The 19140-nt window shown below is 42.7% G+C and overlaps 1 long non-coding RNA gene across 1 annotated transcript; it reads right to left on the reverse strand.

Moving 5' to 3' along the window:
• Nucleotides 1-17290: 17290 nt before the first annotated feature.
• On the reverse strand, nucleotides 17291-18516 carry LOC110917071. Its single transcript, XR_002580290.2, has 3 exons — nucleotides 18383-18516; nucleotides 18241-18260; nucleotides 17291-17964 (listed from the first exon to the last, which is right to left on the reverse strand). It is a non-coding gene; the product is annotated as an uncharacterized LOC110917071 (long non-coding RNA).
• Between the last annotated feature and the right edge of the window lie 624 nt (nucleotides 18517-19140).

Consider the following 19140-nt stretch of genomic DNA (forward strand, 5'->3'; position numbering starts at 1 on the left):
TTCATAAATGATGTCAGCTATGCTTCCTGGATCGATGAAGACGTACTCTGTTTCATAGTGGCCTATGATGCCGGTAATGACAATGGGCGCGTGGCGCGTGGTCCCCCGCACACTACCAGAAAGATGACTTGTTGTTCCTGCCATGCTGGTTCAAATGGGCGCCTGCCCTTGTTCCTTGCATTGTGTCTTGGTCCATTGACCATGTGAGTTTCTAGGCGCCTAACCTTTTTCTGGTTTCTATCATCATTCCTTTGAATCTGGCGCGTCTCCTTGCGCACATTCTTGACCAGGTGGCTTAACTTGCCGCTTTTCAATTCCTTCTCGATCTCTTGCCTTAGACTGATACAGTCATCTGTCAAATGACCTGTATCTTTGTGAAAATCGCAGTACAGGTTCGGGTCTTGCCCTTTCTTGTTTGGCATAGGCTTTGGTGCCTTGAATTCGTGGTTATCCGTCATGAGAACCTCTTTCGGTGTCTTAGTGAGCGGAGTTTAATGTTTCTCTCGATTTTAATTCTTGACGGCTTTGCGATAGCCGATGCGGTCAATTGTATCTCGCGCATCTTCTCTAAAGCGAGGTCTCTCTTCATAACCGCTGGACTGGCCTGCCTTCCAGCCAGGGTTTCTATTTCTGTTTCACCTGCTATTGTCGCGCGAGCTTGCTTTTGAAAAACGATCTTCGGTGTAAGAGCTTTTGGTCCCAGCCAATGATTCTTCGGTCTGCGCTACAATCTTTGCAGCTGCCATGAGTTTGTCGCATTCTTTGGGCATACTGTCCTTTCCTGTGATAGTCCTGATTAGATTATTGCAACGGATGGCCTTTTTGAAGTGAGCGCGCATCAATTGTCCGTTTACATCTCCAATCTCTAAACACTCCTTGTTGAAGCGAGTGATAAAATCTTCTAACCCCTCATTGTCTCTGCGCCAGATGTCTGTTACTTCAGACGTACCGCGCTAATAACGTCTCTGGTGGCTAAAATGGGTTACATATTGGTGTCTGAAGTCGACCCATGACTTGAATTTTCCAGATGGAAGGCTGTCGAACCAGGCGCGAGCAGCCCCTGTGAGAGTCTGAATGAACAGATGGCACCACATTGGCATGGTCCATCCTCCTAAAACACCAACGCTTGTAAATACTCGAACATCATCATCAGGGTCAGTGAGACCGTTGAACTTTCCAACTGTTGGTGGTAGCTTTGCCTTCTTTAACGGGGCTAGAGCGATGCTTCGGATGAACTTCGAGTGCTCAACAGCTTCTACTGGTATGTAAACAAGACTGAAATCACGCTCTGCTTCTTCGTTGTAGGCGACGCGCGGCCTTGGTCTGTAAGACTCGTGATTTTTCTGCAGACTGATGAACACTGAGGAACCTTCATCCTCTTGCCAAGTAGGATCATCCGGATCCGTGTCATCCCATTCGTTGTTCATGTTACGCGGCCTAGCCGGTTGTGAACTGGGTGCCTTTGTTGCACGTTAGATGGATGGTCATAGTAAATGCCTGTCTCCCCGTATGTGTCGTGCGTGTCATGCACGCTTGGTTTTCTTTGGGGAGGGGTCTGTTGAATTGCCCTTGTATGTTTTGCTGAAGGGGTGTCTGGCGCGCCCCTTGAGTTGGACCCGGAGGAGTAACCAAGGATGGTTCTGCTTGCAGAATCGCTTGTTGTGCGCTCAAAGACTGTGTAACACCTAGAAATTTTGTGTCCAATAATGTGTTGGCACGTGTCATGAGTTTACACGTGGCATTAACTATTAAATAAAGTACTAAAGTTGACAAACCTTGAAAGTATGTAAATTCGAGGGTTATAAATGTTAACGAAGGGTAAATATACTGTATAGTAACCCAAAAAGATGCTCGTACCTTCAAACGAATAAATCATGGATCATACGGAGCGAAACGCGGAAGAAAGTGAGAGATTACAAGCTACAGGGATTAATTGTGTCAACATGTTTAATTTATACCTCTGAGTGACCCTTTGACGAACCCGAGGCTTTGTAACAGTAAAATACGCTCACTAGAATATACGATATAAATTTCGCGAAGTTCCGTTTTAAAACGAGAAAGTTATGATCAAATTCGTATGAGAGGGGTTAAAAGCGTCAACAATAAAAGTTAAGGCTTTTCGGATAGTAATTAAACTAACCGGGGACTTAACAATGCGGGTAAAAGGCACGAGGCCCTTAATAGTAAATAATCGAGGGCCAAATCGCAAAGTTACCCCTTCGAAACCGAAAGGTCAGGTTAATCATTACAAAAGATTTGAAAATCTTGGAATTTAACCCTCAGGCGGGCCGCATTAAGGTTATGGTTGAGCTAATGCGGGCCGCGCGCCAGTTGAAGATACGTTTTCTGACATTAGGATTCATGCGGCCCGCGTCCGAGTTGCTGAATCCTAATGCGGGCCGCGTACGAGTCCCAGATGCAGAAACTTTGGACAGATTCAATGTTTGAGCTTGTGAACGATCATTTGAGCATTAATTGAAGTATGGGCGCCCTCTACATGACCCCTAGCACCCAGGGCCACCTGCTGATCATCCATGATCCATTGTAGGGTGAGTTGTAATGATCTTGAGCCCAATTTTTCATTATAAAAGGCACTACATGGTGCACAATTGAAACACACCTCAAACCTGCATTCTAATTCACTTCTGGAGCTCCAAAGCATTCTTCTATCATCCCTAATCGTGCATCAAGCTTCTGTAAGTGTGTCTACCCTTTTGTGGCTTAGTTTATGCATGGTTTAGCTTAAAAGTCAATCTGTTGTAATTAACAATTGACTTTGCGATAAATCACAAATGGTCCAGTAGTTTGTCGAATCAAAGATAGTTATATGTTGGTAATCATGTGGGCTTTAAACCTCTAAAAGGGCACCCTCTGATTCCCATTCTAACTAGTCCAAATATCGAGTCAAACGTGCTTAGAAAAAGTCAACAGAAATGCCATTTTGCGATTTAATGCATAATCAGTAATGTAGATGATGTGTAACCTTTTTAAACACTCATAAAACATGATAATAAGTATATTAACTAGTCTAAGCTTGTTTTATCCGACCATTTACTGTTTTGACCCGGTTCGGAGCCGAAAGTCGCAAAGCTTTGACTTTTGCATTGACTTCAGTTCTGACCCGTTAAAGTATGATTTAGATATGCCTTAGGACTCTCTTAGGACCAGGTTACATGATGGTATAACCCTCTGTGACCGGTTCGTTGTTTGTCTGAGTCTTTTACACATTTCCGTTAAATGCTTAAAAGTTGACCGTAACGCCCTTTTTTATTTAAAACGAGAATTTCGGACATGTGAAAGAATCATAACCTTAGTTACTGATTTCTAAGCATGTCCCTAAAATTTCACTAATCCGAGGTCCATAATAGGAGTTATGCTAAATAGCGCAAATTACGGAAACTTTAGTAATTTAATAGCGCAATTAGCATAACGCCTATCTAAACCCGGATTTCGGCACCAAACCTTTTACTCACTGATGTAAAATAATATTTTGGGATTTTTAAAGATTTTTAATTATTTTTTTTTTTGCCTGCTCATCACCTGCGGTTATGGCAACGGTTCGGTAAATGCCGAATATACCCTTTTCGGCCATAACTTGAGTTCTACAAAGTCTTTTGACCCGATTCCAGTTGCTACTGATTTTAAATAATAAATAAAGTATTTTAGACTTTATAAACTATTCAGGAAACTCAGATCTCCTGTAGAACTCAGAAACCCCTTTTATAATCTTTAAAAAGACCAAAATACCCCTACGGGGCATAATATGAACTTAAACTCGTTCCGGGCATTATGGAAGGTATCCTACTGATACCACAACCTCTTTAAAGCATATTGACTTAGGAAAACAGTGTAGGACTCTTACGGTTACCCGTGGCGCCTTTTGCGCGCACGGTTCGGCTTATGTAACTAGTTTACATAAACTGGCCGAAACGGGTCGAACCATATTGTTTTGACCCCAAACTCTAGAGTGTGATTATTATACCCATATAAAACAAGTCTTCAAACTTATTGGGTCAAAATCACATTCCATTCCCGGTTTTCGCCTTTCACGCGATTAAACCGTGACTATCCGTTGAAACTGACCGGTCTAAGCTACGGCTAAATTAAAGACCCGTTAGGATTCTAATAGGTTAATTTAAACCTTCATTCCAGATTAGGAGACCAGTAAAAGCTATCTGCAATTTATTTCGATTAAGGATTTATACTTGCAAAGGTAAATACTTTTAACTTATTTTCCGTTATACGGGCTTGGGTTACGGTATATAGTATACCGCTTGATCGGGCATCAAATTCTCCACCGATTTAGTGGGTAATTGAATAAATTTAACGTTAAAATTAGTGTACTTTCATTTTTACCATTGAACGCCCACACATATATATTATATGGATAGTGTATCACAATTTAAAAGACCAAAGATAAACTAGTATCAAGGCTCGTTTAAACAGTCTTGTTACTTAAAAGCCTTTGGGGGGTTAATGAACATGTCCCGGATATCCCTGGCATCATTTTACGAAATGGACACGACCTAAGCGCGGAGTGTAGGCGTACACTCGTCAGTGCATAAATAGATCGCTGTGGTGTGTCTATTGATCTTTAACCCGGACTTGATCCGGGCTACTGAACGCATAAGGAACATGTAATTCGTTCACAAGATTATATATTTAAATAATTCTCCCAAGTTATAAAAGAGTTTGTGCCTTGTGCATTCAAATCAATTTTAATAAACATTTTTCAAAAAGTGTCGGTTGAATGTATTTACCAGTGTAAACTGACGTATTTTCCCAAAAAGATTAAATGCAGGTACTAAACGTAATTGGCTGGCTATATCTCCGAGCATCTTAAAAGAGTCTCGCAAGCTTAAGGATGCCTTCGTCTGTTGAACAATACTTTTGTTATTATTATTGATCCCCTGTGGATACTTTTCGACTATGAGTAATACATTTGATATTACAAACAATGGTTGAAATATAATTATCTTTATGCTTCCGCTGTGCATTCATATATTGTGTGGTTTGACTATATTGTTGCCAACTACGTCACGGCAATCCCCCACCGGGCCCACCGGTGAGACATGTGGAAATCGGGGTGTGACAGACTGATACACAACATTTAGAGTAGCAATCTGCTTGGCATACCAGGAAGCTAAGGTTTCGCCTTCTGGTAGCCCTAGTAACACCGAAATATTCGGGTTTGGAGCTGAGTTTGATGGACCAGTGACATTGCTTGTTGGGGTACCCGTTTGAGTGATGCGAGTGATACTCACGCGGGGTCCCCCAGTGTTTGTTGTTTCGCCTTCGATTAACTCATCAGCAGGTTGGAGTTGGACATGCGGGTTATCTTCCCCCGTTCCTACGTTTGAGTGTGTTCTAAAACCGAAAGCGGGCACTCCCTGACCAGCCATGATCGAGAGAGTAGAAAAAACTCAGAAAAAAGTAGATGAAGTGATTGTAAAAAATCGGTGGGCGCCAATGAAGAAACACGGAACTAACTTTAGGATTATTAGTTTTTTATGTTTCAAGCATGAGGGTTAATCTTCTTTAATCCTTCCTGAGCTCGAGTGTGATCCTTCCTTCAAAACAATAACACACTGTTAGCTCGTTAAGAGGGGAATATGGGGGTTTCCCTCTTAACCAGACTCCAGCGTGAGAATAAGTAACTGTTTTGAGGAGATAAAGTGTGTGTTAAGAGTGTCACACCCCCAAAATCCACCTGCGGAGTATCACCGCTTGGGAGCGTGACTGACCAGGATCAAGCCACCAATCATACAGAACATTGTATAAAATAAAAGTAAATGCAATATAGTCCAACCCATTTCCATATGAAAGGTGTTTCCAAAACATAAGTAAGTTGTCATTGTTTAGCGGAAGCGTATTATTGTAAAACCCATAGCAATTAAGTATCAAATATCAAAAGTGTTCAATAAGATGATCAAGATCCAAGCCCCACAACGACCAGCTCCTCCGTGTGCAAGCTCCAATATGTACCTAAGGTCCTGCAAGGCATGCAGCAGATAATCAACAAACTAGTTGAGCGAGTTCACAGTTAATAGTTTAGTTTGGGTAATAGTGCGTTTGTTCAATAAAGTATCATATCGTATCAGTTCCATCGCGGCCTCACAGGCATGTGTGCGAAGATTAGGTTCGTTAGTTCGCGACCGTAGTCTTTACCGACCAGGGTGTGTGCGAAGGCAATTTATCAGTTCGTTCGCGACCATAGTCCTTACCGACCAGGGTGTGTGCGAAGGCAGTTGAGTAGTTCGTAAGCATCAACAGTTTAGTCGTTCGTTACAGTATCAAAGTATGCACAAGTAATCATCCAACCCATTCCCACCCTGGGAACCCATGCCTTGGCTGTGTGAACTCACCTTGGTTTGCTCGGTATGCTAGGTTATGCACTCACAAGAATTTAATCACGTCCTATTGTATGCATGTATAACAAATCAGTTCATGTTCACAATGATTCGCATGCAATTTAATGTTCACATAACAGTCAGTTTGCATATCCGAACAACACGTATTACTTCACATTAAATCATTCAAAGTATGCTTATAACCACATATCTTTCGGTATATAAGTTATCACAGTTGTCTTTCGGATCAATTGCTATGTTTCGAACCATATGTCATCTTTCGACCAACCTATCTTTCGGTTACAACTATGTTTCGACTAACTATTATCTTTCGGCATACACTACTATGGTTCGGTAAAGTCATCCTTCGGTCAACAGCCATGATTCGAAGGACAAGCATCCTTCGGTCACAGCTATGGTTCGAGCAGCAGATATCTTTCGGTTACAATCAGTTACGTGTTTCCTAAATTTTCTGAATTTGTTACATTGTTTCCAAACATAACCATTATCAATCAACACAATTTCAGTATTCAATTACCTCAGAATCAAATCAAACGGGGAGTTTCATATTAAGTCTCATGAACCCTAACTTAACCACATGAACAATAATATCACCACCGAACCGGCCCTAAATCATTATCATGCGATTCTATTAAAACAACATCAAAGCCTCAAGTATAGACAACCAATCATACTAGCAGAACCGTTCGGATGCATCACATACGTAATCGATTAAACAGGTTAACATCATACAAACAATCCGGTTAACATACGCATCCGATTATCAACTAAATCTGATCAACATACCTATTCAATTAGCATACGTATTCGGTTAATATACAAACAACATATTGCAAAACAATCGATAAATCATGAAGTTATGCATGCTCGAAGCATCATCTATTAGCATAATAATCATCGCATACTAACCGGAAATCTGGATTACGGAATGGAAATCCTTCGAACAGAGGATAGGTTTGCTATGCCGTCACACACACACGCAAGGGAACTAGGGTTTTTCAGAAAATAACCGTCTGTTTACATGCATTCACGTATATAAACATATTACAGGAATGGGCCAAGCCCATCAGAATGGCTGGGCCGAAACATGTCGAAAGATATGTTTCGTGTTCGAAGGATGAAGTCTTTGGCCGAATGATATGTTTCGGGAACCTTTAATTCGAAGGTTGATCCTTCGGATTGAAAGTCATCTTTCGTGGTCCTTCGAGTCTTTCGAACTGTGTGCCATTTTCGAGTGATCTAGACTAAGTGTTCTTCATAATAGTTATAATATTATTTTCCATTTCAGCAAGTAATCACATATACGCAAAATGACAGTACGCTTCATTAAAACACAACGTGTACAATTACAAGTTCACAATCCAAACAACTAAACAGTCAAAGTCAACGCGCATTTAATGCGAAAGTGAAAGTCAGAAACTCGAGTTGTCACATTATCCCCAACTTAAAAGAAATTTCGTCCCGAAATTTGGTACGCACTCACTGAGGAAGCTAGGTAAGTTACATCGTTCACTGGTTTTCCTGGGGTGTCACATCATCCCCCCGTTGATTTGGAATTTCGTCCCGAAATTCAGTAGTAGTAGCTTCAGCCTCAGAAGTGGATGCATTGGTTTCGAATAGCTGGGGGTACTTTTCTTTCATCTGATCTTCGCGTTCCCAGGTATACTCTGGACCACGCTGGGAGTTCCAACGAACTCGAACAAGAGGGATTCTCTTGTGTTTGAGGACCTTAACATCCCGGTCCGTGATTTCAACTGGTTCCTCGACGAACTGCAACCGCTCGTCGATAGTGAGTTCCTTAAAAGGAATGATGAGGTTTTCATCTGATAGGCATTTCTTCAGATTCGACACGTGGAATACATTGTGAACTGCACCGAGTTCAGCTGGTAGGTTCAACTTGTAGGCTACCTTGCCAATCTTTTCTGAAATTTCGAATGGTCCGACGTACCGCGGATTCAGTTTGCCCCGTTTGCCAAAACGTACCACACCCTTCCAGGGTGAAACTTTCAATAAAACCCGGTCCCCGACCGCAAATTCCAATGGCTTTCTACGCTTGTCCGCGTAGGCTTTCTGACGGTCGCGTGCTGCCGCCATGCGTTGTCGTATCTGTGCTATCTTTTCTGTGGCGTCCACAACAATATCTGGACCCGTAATTTGACTATCCCCCACCTCTGCCCAACAGAGAGGTGACCGGCATTTACGTCCGTACAATGCCTCAAATGGAGCGGCTTGAATGCTGGTATGGTAACTGTTATTGTACGAGAACTCCACCAAAGGGAGGTGTTTTTCCCAGCCGTTGCCGAAGTCTATGACACACGCTCGAAGCATGTCTTCTAGAGTTTGGATAGTTCGCTCAGACTGCCCATCCGTCTGAGGATGATATGCTGTGCTCATGTCTAATCGTGAGCCAAAAGATTTGTGCATCGCTTGCCAAAGTTCTGACGTGAATCGTGCATCGCGATCTGAAATAATAGAGATGGGCACTCCGTGCCTCGAAACAACTTCTTTCATGTAGATGTCTGCTAGGGTAGAAAACTTATCCTTTTCTTTGATAGCCAAGAAGTGAGCAGACTTTGTGAGCCGATCAACGACCACCCAGATAGTGTCATTCCCACGCTGGGATCTAGGTAGGCCAGTAACAAAATCCATGGAAATTTGCTCCCATTTCCATTGTGGTATTTCTGGTTGCTGAAGTAGGCCTGATGGTTTCTGGTACTCGATTTTAACCCTTGCACAAGTTAAACACTTGCCGACGTAAGTTGCGATAAGAGCTTTCATGTTTGGCCACCAGTAAGTTGTTCTGATATCGTGGTACATCTTATCCGACCCTGGATGTACCGAGTAGCGAGACTTGTGCGCTTCATCCATCACAAGTTCGCGTAAACCGCCATAAAGCGGGACCCAAATACGCCCCGTCACATAGTAGGCGCCGTCTTCCTTTTGTTCCATTTGTTGCCTTGAACCGCGCAAGGCTTCAGCCTTGACGTTTTCGGGTTTTAGTGCTTCTATCTGAGCAGCTCGTATCTGTGCAGGAAGACTGGACAGAATGGTAAGCTGTAGCGCTCGCACGCGCTTAGGTAGAGTGTCTTTCCGACTGAGGGCATCAGCCACAACATTGGCCTTGCCTGGATGATACTTGATGGCGCATTCGTAGTCGTTCAGAAGTTCAACCCATCTTCGTTGACGCATATTCAAGTCCTTTTGCTTAAGGATATGCTCGAGACTCCTGTGATCGGTGTAAATCGTGCACCTGGTACCGTACAGATAGTGTCGCCATATCTTAAGCGCGAAAACAACAGCTCCCAGCTCTAAATCGTGCGTCGTGTAGTTCCGTTCATGAACCTTGAGTTGCCGAGAGGCGTATGCGATAACTTTATCCCTTTGCATCAATACACAACCAAGCCCTTGTATCGATGCGTCACAATAAACCACGAAGTCATCCGTGCCCTCAGGCAGTGAGAGAATAGGCGCGCTGCAAAGCCTATCCTTTAAGTACTGAAAAGCGGTCTCCTGTGTATTACCCCATCTGTAAACGACACCTTTCTGTGTAAGCATAGTGAGTGGTTGTGCGATCTTGGAGAAGTCTTTAATAAATCGCCTGTAGTAACCTGCCAAACCCAAGAATTGGCGTATTTCTGTCGGTGTACGTGGTGCTGACCAGTTTCTGATCGAATCAACCTTGGATGGATCAACATGAATCCCATCCTTGTTCACCACATGGCCTAAGAAGTGGACTTCACGAAGCCAGAAGTCGCATTTTGAAAACTTTGCATACAGTTGCTCCTTTCGAAGAAGTTCCAAGATAAGGCGTAAGTGCTGCTCGTGCTCCTCCTGACTCTTGGAGTAGATCAAAATGTCGTCGATGAAGACGATAACAAACTTGTCGAGATAGGGTTTGCACACCCTGTTCATAAGATCCATGAAGACTGCTGGCGCGTTCGTAAGCCCGAATGGCATGACAAGAAACTCGTAGTGACCATAACGAGTTCTGAAAGCAGTTTTGGAGACGTCCTCATCCCGGACTCTCAGCTGATGATACCCTGACCTCAAATCGATCTTGGAATAGTAACACGACCCTTGCAACTGGTCGAATAGGTCATCTATGCGCGGAAGAGGATAACGGTTCTTCACCGTCACCTTGTTGAGTTCACGGTAGTCTATACACATTCTGAACGTACCGTCTTTCTTCTTCACAAATAACACTGGAGCTCCCCAAGGCGAAGAGCTTGGACGAATAAAGCCCTTTTCCAAGAGCTCTTGCAGCTGCTTCGACAGTTCTTCCAGTTCGGTTGGAGCTAAACGATACGGTGCGCGGGCTATTGGTGCTGCTCCAGGAGCTAACTCAATCTGAAACTCGACTTGACGATGAGGAGGTAAACCAGGTAAATCTTCAGGAAACACTTGAGGAAAATCACGCACAACTGGTATATCCTCCAGCTTCTTTTCCTTTGCTGATGCGTCAGTGACAAGTGCCAGAATGGCAGTATGCCCCTTTCGTAAACATTTCTGCGCCTTCAAGTAAGAGATGATGCCAACCACAGCACCACTCTTGTCGCCCTGTACTTCGAGAGGTTCTTGACTGGAGCGAGGAATACGAATAACTTTTTCCTTGCATAAGATCTCTGCGTGATGTTGAGATAACCAATCCATGCCGATGACGACGTCGAAGCTACCCAAAACTATGGGTATGAGATCAATCGAGAAAGTCTGACCCGCTAGAACAATACTACAACCCTTGACTACCTGTGTGGCTTCTACACTTTTACCATTGGCTAGTTCTACGACGTGTTTGGTGTCTAGGGGTGTTGGTGTACGTTTTAATAATTTACTCATTTTCAATGACATATAACTTGTATCAGCACCCGAATCAAATAAGACAGTAACATAAATATCGTCGAGAAGAAACTTACCCATAACCACATTGGGATCATTCACTGCATCTCCTCGACCCAACACAAAAGCACGACCACGAGCTTCATTGCCGTTGTTGTTGTTGTTTCCCCCGTTGTTCTGATTATTGTTGTTATTCCCGTTGCCCTGGTTGTTGTTGTTGCGATTCTGGTTCAACTGAGGACAATCGCGTTTGTAGTGACCTTCAGCCCCACACTGGAAACACCCCCGGTTTCCACGCTGTGGCTGCTGCTGCTGATTCTGTGGAGCTGGCGGTGGAAGTTGCTGGTTCTGATTCACTGGTCGCGCGCTTCTACAATCTTTGGCCTCATGGCCCATCTTGTGGCATCTTTGACATTGACTCCTGCGACATCTTCCACTGTGGTGTTTGTTGCACCTGTTACACCACGGGTGATTTCCCTTATAACCACTATGTCCCTGACTGCCCGATGACTGCTGACTCGGACTCTGGTAATCGTTGGTGCGACGTTGCTGAGTTTGGGATTGAACAGACGCTGATCCCCTGCTGGAATCCCCGTCCCACTTTCTTTTATTCTCGCTGGGTGTGGCAGAAGTAGCAGCTGTTGGAGTGACTGAAGTAACAGCTGTAGCAGTAGCGCCGACACGCTTTGGCAGTTTATTCTGATCCACTGCCTGATCAGTGATGCGATGAGCGAGACGCTGGATCTCCTGAATGTTGTTGAGGTTAGCCGAGGTAACGTGGCTCTGAATCTCTGGTACAAGCCCCTTGAGATACAACTCAATGCGCTTGTATGGTGGGTCTACCATGGTTGGACATAGCACAGCCAACTCGTTCGACCTCTTGGTGTAAGCTTCAATCTCTGAACCCACCATCTTCAAGTTGTACAACTCATCCTCCAACTTGTGAATGTCTTCTCTAGTGCAGTATTCTCTCTTGATCAGTTCTTTGAATTCATTCCAGGGTGTGGCGTTAGCAGCTGCCAACCCTAAGATCTGCACTTGTGCGTTCCACCAAGTGAGCGCAATCCCTTCAAGTGTGCCAGTGGCGAACTTCACCCTGCGAGCCTCAGGGCATTCACACATTTCGAAAACCGACTCGATCTTTTCAAACCAGTGGAGGAGTCCGACTGCCCCCTCCATGCCACTGAACGAGCTAGGACGACAGTCCATGAAAGTCTTGAAGGTACACGCAGGTTGTTGCTGAGCGGGTTGACCTATTGTGTACGAATAGGGCAAAGTTAAGTACGAGAATTAATGTAGGATCTAAAGATCCTAGTGTTTATACTGCAGGGTACACTACCTGCTTGGGCGGCTGCAACTGCCGCAGCAACGAGAGCCTCTAGCTGGGCTTGAGTCATGGTAATTCGTGCGGCCATTGATCTTCACATCAAAGGCAACAATAGTGAGAAAGGTTCGCAAATAGTGCGATGACAGAAGAGTGTAAGCACATAAGTATTCTCATGCAATGACAAGGTGTGAGCAAGGTAATGTAAGCATACTACGAGCAAAGTTCTATGCAAATTCTAGCATGTAGGCAATAAACATAAACCTTATTACCTAGGAAGTTGAGTCTTGCACGTGGAGCGAAGCGTCGTTGTGGATCGTTGAGAGCACTGTTCTGGTTATAGTCTGGTTTTAATAAAACGTTTTCCCATATTAAAACCAAGTTCTCTATAACCAATGGCTCTGATACCAATCTGTCACACCCCCAAAATCCACCTGCGGAGTATCACCGCTTGGGAGCGTGACTGACCAGGATCAAGCCACCAATCATACAGAACATTGTATAAAATAAAAGTAAATGCAATATAGTCCAACCCATTTCCATATGAAAGGTGTTTCCAAAACATAAGTAAGTTGTCATTGTTTAGCGGAAGCGTATTATTGTAAAACCCATAGCAATTAAGTATCAAATATCAAAAGTGTTCAATAAGATGATCAAGATCCAAGCCCCACAACGACCAGCTCCTCCGTGTGCAAGCTCCAATATGTACCTAAGGTCCTGCAAGGCATGCAGCAGATAATCAACAAACTAGTTGAGCGAGTTCACAGTTAATAGTTTAGTTTGGGTAATAGTGCGTTTGTTCAATAAAGTATCATATCGTATCAGTTCCATCGCGGCCTCACAGGCATGTGTGCGAAGATTAGGTTCGTTAGTTCGCGACCGTAGTCTTTACCGACCAGGGTGTGTGCGAAGGCAATTTATCAGTTCGTTCGCGACCATAGTCCTTACCGACCAGGGTGTGTGCGAAGGCAGTTGAGTAGTTCGTAAGCATCAACAGTTTAGTCGTTCGTTACAGTATCAAAGTATGCACAAGTAATCATCCAACCCATTCCCACCCTGGGAACCCATGCCTTGGCTGTGTGAACTCACCTTGGTTTGCTCGGTATGCTAGGTTATGCACTCACAAGAATTTAATCACGTCCTATTGTATGCATGTATAACAAATCAGTTCATGTTCACAATGATTCGCATGCAATTTAATGTTCACATAACAGTCAGTTTGCATATCCGAACAACACGTATTACTTCACATTAAATCATTCAAAGTATGCTTATAACCACATATCTTTCGGTATATAAGTTATCACAGTTGTCTTTCGGATCAATTGCTATGTTTCGAACCATATGTCATCTTTCGACCAACCTATCTTTCGGTTACAACTATGTTTCGACTAACTATTATCTTTCGGCATACACTACTATGGTTCGGTAAAGTCATCCTTCGGTCAACAGCCATGATTCGAAGGACAAGCATCCTTCGGTCACAGCTATGGTTCGAGCAGCAGATATCTTTCGGTTACAATCAGTTACGTGTTTCCTAAATTTTCTGAATTTGTTACATTGTTTCCAAACATAACCATTATCAATCAACACAATTTCAGTATTCAATTACCTCAGAATCAAATCAAACGGGGAGTTTCATATTAAGTCTCATGAACCCTAACTTAACCACATGAACAATAATATCACCACCGAACCGGCCCTAAATCATTATCATGCGATTCTATTAAAACAACATCAAAGCCTCAAGTATAGACAACCAATCATACTAGCAGAACCGTTCGGATGCATCACATACGTAATCGATTAAACAGGTTAACATCATACAAACAATCCGGTTAACATACGCATCCGATTATCAACTAAATCTGATCAACATACCTATTCAATTAGCATACGTATTCGGTTAATATACAAACAACATATTGCAAAACAATCGATAAATCATGAAGTTATGCATGCTCGAAGCATCATCTATTAGCATAATAATCATCGCATACTAACCGGAAATCTGGATTACGGAATGGAAATCCTTCGAACAGAGGATAGGTTTGCTATGCCGTCACACACACACGCAAGGGAACTAGGGTTTTTCAGAAAATAACCGTCTGTTTACATGCATTCACGTATATAAACATATTACAGGAATGGGCCAAGCCCATCAGAATGGCTGGGCCGAAACATGTCGAAAGATATGTTTCGTGTTCGAAGGATGAAGTCTTTGGCCGAATGATATGTTTCGGGAACCTTTAATTCGAAGGTTGATCCTTCGGATTGAAAATCATCTTTCGTGGTCCTTCGAGTCTTTCGAACTGTGTGCCATTTTCGAGTGATCTAGACTAAGTGTTCTTCATAATAGTTATAATATTATTTTCCATTTCAGCAAGTAATCACATATACGCAAAATGACAGTACGCTTCATTAAAACACAACGTGTACAATTACAAGTTCACAATCCAAACAACTAAACAGTCAAAGTCAACGCGCATTTAATGCGAAAGTGAAAGTCAGAAACTCGAGTTGTCACAAAGAGTGAGTGTAGAGAGAACAAAATGTTTAACCTGTGTTTGGAGAGGAAATGGGCTGATGGGCCTTGGGCCGGAAGGCGACAAGGAATATCCTCTTTGTCTCACTGGTATCGGCCGTTAGTGGCTTTTAGAAGATCTTCGGTGCTGGCGTACCTTGACTGGAGCCACGTGTCCGAGTTATCGACCTTTTTGTCCTTCTGTCATGAGCAGGTGAGTGGAGATCATGGGGCAGTTGTCGCCGCCCCCTGATTGGTGCCACGTAGGCGTCCTTGTGTACGTTTTGTCTCCTGCACGACTGTTAATCGTGGAGCACGATAGAATACAGCCTACTGGACGCTGATTGGCTCGCTCTTCTGCCACTCGTACCTGTGGTACTTCCTTAAGTGGCCCTACGTCGTAACTCTTGCGCGACCCTTGTTGTGTACGCAACTAGCCCGCGTGAGGTTGTAGTAGTTGAGGGCTCTTATTCAGGATACTAAGTGTGAACTAATGTTATCTCTTGTTTGGGCCTCGCGCGGGACTCAGTTTCACCTAAGTAGCACGCGCAAGGTCTATGGATTAACCAGCTTATTGAGTAAGGAGTATGGTCCAGCGCGTGACCTGAATGGTCTGCGCGGCTTTTTGGGACCATACCCCTTCAGTTAACCTTCCTTCGATTGATAGAATCGACGATTTCCATAAGGACAACCTACTTTCCACCAAATTAATAACACACTTCCAATTTTTGTATAGGTTCATGTTAGCCCCAACCACTAGGCCCAAATACGTTAAAGGAACCACACCTTTACGACACCTAATCTTACCGGTTAGTTGTTCCACCTCTTGGTCTCAACCCCAAGCCCAACCAAAGTAGATTTACTGTGGATATGTTTAGTGTTTCCCCCTTTTTATCTCCCAGGTTTCATACGGATGGTCTCGCACCGCCAGCAGGTAAAACAGGTAACCAGTTTTTTTGCTTCCGGCTTTTCTAACCGTTGCTGTAGTATGGTGCTCACCACCACCGTCACATTCAAATCATACCCTCCCGATCCTTCCCCTAATTTTCTTTGATCGACGGGTCATAATAACGAAAGCATCCGCGTTTGCCATTTCTTGTGCCAATATTGGTTTTAAAATGCGCGCATAATGCAAGACGCGCCCGATGCGCTGATGAGAACGCATCGCCACAACTAATGCGTTACGTTTACGTGATGCGAGTATATTACGTGCATTTTGGATGATGCGCTCATCGCATAATGCGCTCTGATGCACGCAACATTGTTTCTTATGTTTTTTCCAAATTTTATGAACTGGGTTCGGTTTTTTCAATAATTAATATCTTAGTATGCCTGATTTGATCCAAAAAGCACAACTCTTATCTTCTTATTGCGTCATTTGTTTTACTTCAAGTATATTTTCACAAATTTTTATGTATAAATAATTTTTTAATATTTTTTTATAAAGAGCACATTACATACATGATGCGCTCGCATCGCGCTTCACGCATCACGCATCAAATTTTTAGACCAAACGCATCGGAGCGCATCACGCAATTTAAAACCAAGGTGCCAATTTCTTTAGTTCATCTAGAGATTTTAAAACCTGTAACATCGACAAGGCTAGGTTAGATTTTATATTTATTAATCTATCTAACATAACTAAATAAATTTGATACCTGCTTTGTGAAGTACGGATTGCACGGGATGGAGGTGCCTCACCACGATATCCTCCAACGTCCGGATAATTTTGTTGAACGTAAGGATTGCTCGGGGAAATGAATTGCTGCTGACCACCGTCTCCTCCGTATCCATCAGGATAGTGTTGTTGCACGTAAGAATATTCACACCTGTATCCATAATCTGGATACCCTTGTTGCGCCGGATAACATGGTTCATCAGCATTGTATGAGTCATCTACAGAGGATGTTTCATCAACAGGAGGATGCGTGTTCAAATCTAGAAACGGTCTATTTTGTTTTCCTTGTACACTAGACACAACCTTCTCCTGCTCGTTAGAATCGGGAATGCCAGTCTCCTCCAAAAAACGGTATTATCATTAGTAAATAATTAAAACAACAAGTAATTAAAACAGTTAAGCTAATAACTGTTACCGGAACGGTTTCGGGCACCCATGACTCGCAAGAATACGGCCCAAAGACATAGTTGTCGTCCCAGTATGATGACATTTCAGCACCTTACAAGTGATTAAAAGAAGAAGCCAAAGAAGAAGCTCGGTGCAAAGAAGCAGAACGATGGATGGTTGAAGAATGCTCTACATGTCACTATTTATTTCCAATATATATGTCTCGTATAGCCCTAGACGCAGCATATTACTTTAAGTCAAATGCCTGGAAGATAGTCAAATCAGTCCTCAAGATGCTCCGTCCAGGCCTAGACGAGGCGTCTTCCTCTATCATATTGCTCCCTCGTCTAGACCTAGACGCCCCGTCTGATGTGATTGATTTGACCTTGTACAAGGTTCAGTGTCTTATCGGCATGGTTGCAAAAGTCGCTAGGCGCTCCCTAGTCGGATTCGGGAGTACTCGGGAAGTACTCGGCTTAGGCGGAGATTACTCGGGGAGTAATTGGCCTGGGAGAAGAGTACTCGTACCTCGGCAGCCTACCTTGTAACGAGTACTCAGGGAGTACTCGGAGCCTAGGCGGGACTTTTACAACCATGCTTATCGAAGACAAAAACCCTAGACTCTCATCTAGGCATAGACTAGGCGTCTTAAAGAACCTAGACGCTCCCGTGTAGGCCTATATAAGGCGTCTTAAAGGATGTGAAAAAAGAGATTAAGGTGTGTGAATATGCACACCCAATTATTTATCTTAAATCAAGAAAGTATCCTCCAACCAAATGTGATCAAATGTGATGCAGCCTCTCGTTGTCTTCATTTTTTCTTTAATTCAACCTCTTTGCAACATACCTACATAAATATATATATAAATAAAAAATTAGTTATTAAATAAACAAATTTATTGTGTTAAATCATATTAAATAAAACCTCTTTTAATCAATTTCTTTTAAAAACACAAAACATGTGCAACTGTTATATTTCATCATATTAGCACCTATGTGTCCTTTGTTATTCTTAAAAAAAAAATAACAATGTCATTGATTTTGATTTTCATCGAGAAGATTCAGTTTTTTTAATTGTATTATATCCCATTTTTAGTTGTTTGAAAAGTTACTCGGGACTCACCAATCACCGGAATCAAACCGCTGGTCACCAGAAAACCAAGTTCGTAGCCGGAATCGTCGAGAGGCAATGAAACAGAACCCAAACATTCTTTTGAGTTAGCAATATAAACAAAAATAGAATCAGGAAACTGAAAAACGCTTACCTAAGTACTTGCCAGAACCCAAGCCTTGACCGGAATCTGATTTGTCGCTGCAGTATGGGTTCAACCCCACTAAAATCAGGCACCTGTAACCCCGATTAGTGCTGCAATTCCATCTCTACGGCCGTTTGGTCTTATCGAAAACCCCTGCCATTGATGCATGTCACTGATCTGATTATAGATGAGACACAAAAACCTTTTCTTGAAGGACATACGACCGAAGATCACTAATCAAAACCCTATCCGTCTCTAATTTCGATTTCACTTTGAAATGAAGATGAAGAATCATGTAAGTGTCTTCCAATTCACTCAGAAATTTGTAGATCAGCAACACAAATATGCTTTTTTTCCCTTTTGGATTCAACTTTCGAACATTATAATGATAAATGAGAGACAGAGAGGGAGGGCGAGTTTTTTATGTTTTAAATTTTGAATTTTGAATTATGAAAATGAGGTGATGGAGTTCTGAAGTCAGGAGAGGACATCGATATGTAGAACATTTACTTCTTTGGTGCTTCAAATTGTTGAACACTTTTTAATCAGGGCTACAGAATACTTCTTTCGTGGTGCAACATAGGATGTGCATACAAGGATTGTACATTGGGTTTCATTATTTGTAAAACTCTTACTTTTAATTTCTATCTTCAATATGTATTATATAACTAGTGTAATGAACCGCGCTATGCGGCGGGAACTCGATCGATATAGGTTGAGAAAATCGAAGACGAAAATTTTTGTCGTTATATAGTAAAAATGTTGAT

This window comes from Helianthus annuus, chromosome 16, assembly GCF_002127325.2.
Source record: "Helianthus annuus cultivar XRQ/B chromosome 16, HanXRQr2.0-SUNRISE, whole genome shotgun sequence".
In the NCBI taxonomy this organism is placed as follows: Eukaryota; Viridiplantae; Streptophyta; class Magnoliopsida; order Asterales; family Asteraceae; genus Helianthus; species Helianthus annuus.